The sequence below is a fragment of the Penaeus monodon genome, chromosome 27 (assembly GCF_015228065.2).
Source record: "Penaeus monodon isolate SGIC_2016 chromosome 27, NSTDA_Pmon_1, whole genome shotgun sequence".
In the NCBI taxonomy this organism is placed as follows: domain Eukaryota; kingdom Metazoa; phylum Arthropoda; class Malacostraca; order Decapoda; family Penaeidae; genus Penaeus; species Penaeus monodon.
The window spans coordinates 3,919,249-3,919,496 of record NC_051412.1 but is presented as its reverse complement, the minus strand read 5'-3'; positions in this window follow the sequence as shown (position 1 = coordinate 3,919,496).

Here is a 248-nt window from a genome sequence, read left to right as displayed (position 1 = left end):
TACCTATACATGCTACCATATCTGAAAGGTGTGGTCTTACTTTTTTTATGAATAAATATATACTTCAATAATTTTTATTGATGGAACTTCTAAATCCGTATTAAAATTGATTAAGTAATAGTTTGAATATCCGATAAATTGTTATTTTTACTGGGGTTATTCTAAATCCAGGGTAATTATAATAAAGCATTAAAAATATAATTTTATTTTAGACCTTCCGTGATTATAGAATTATAAGACTGGTAAGA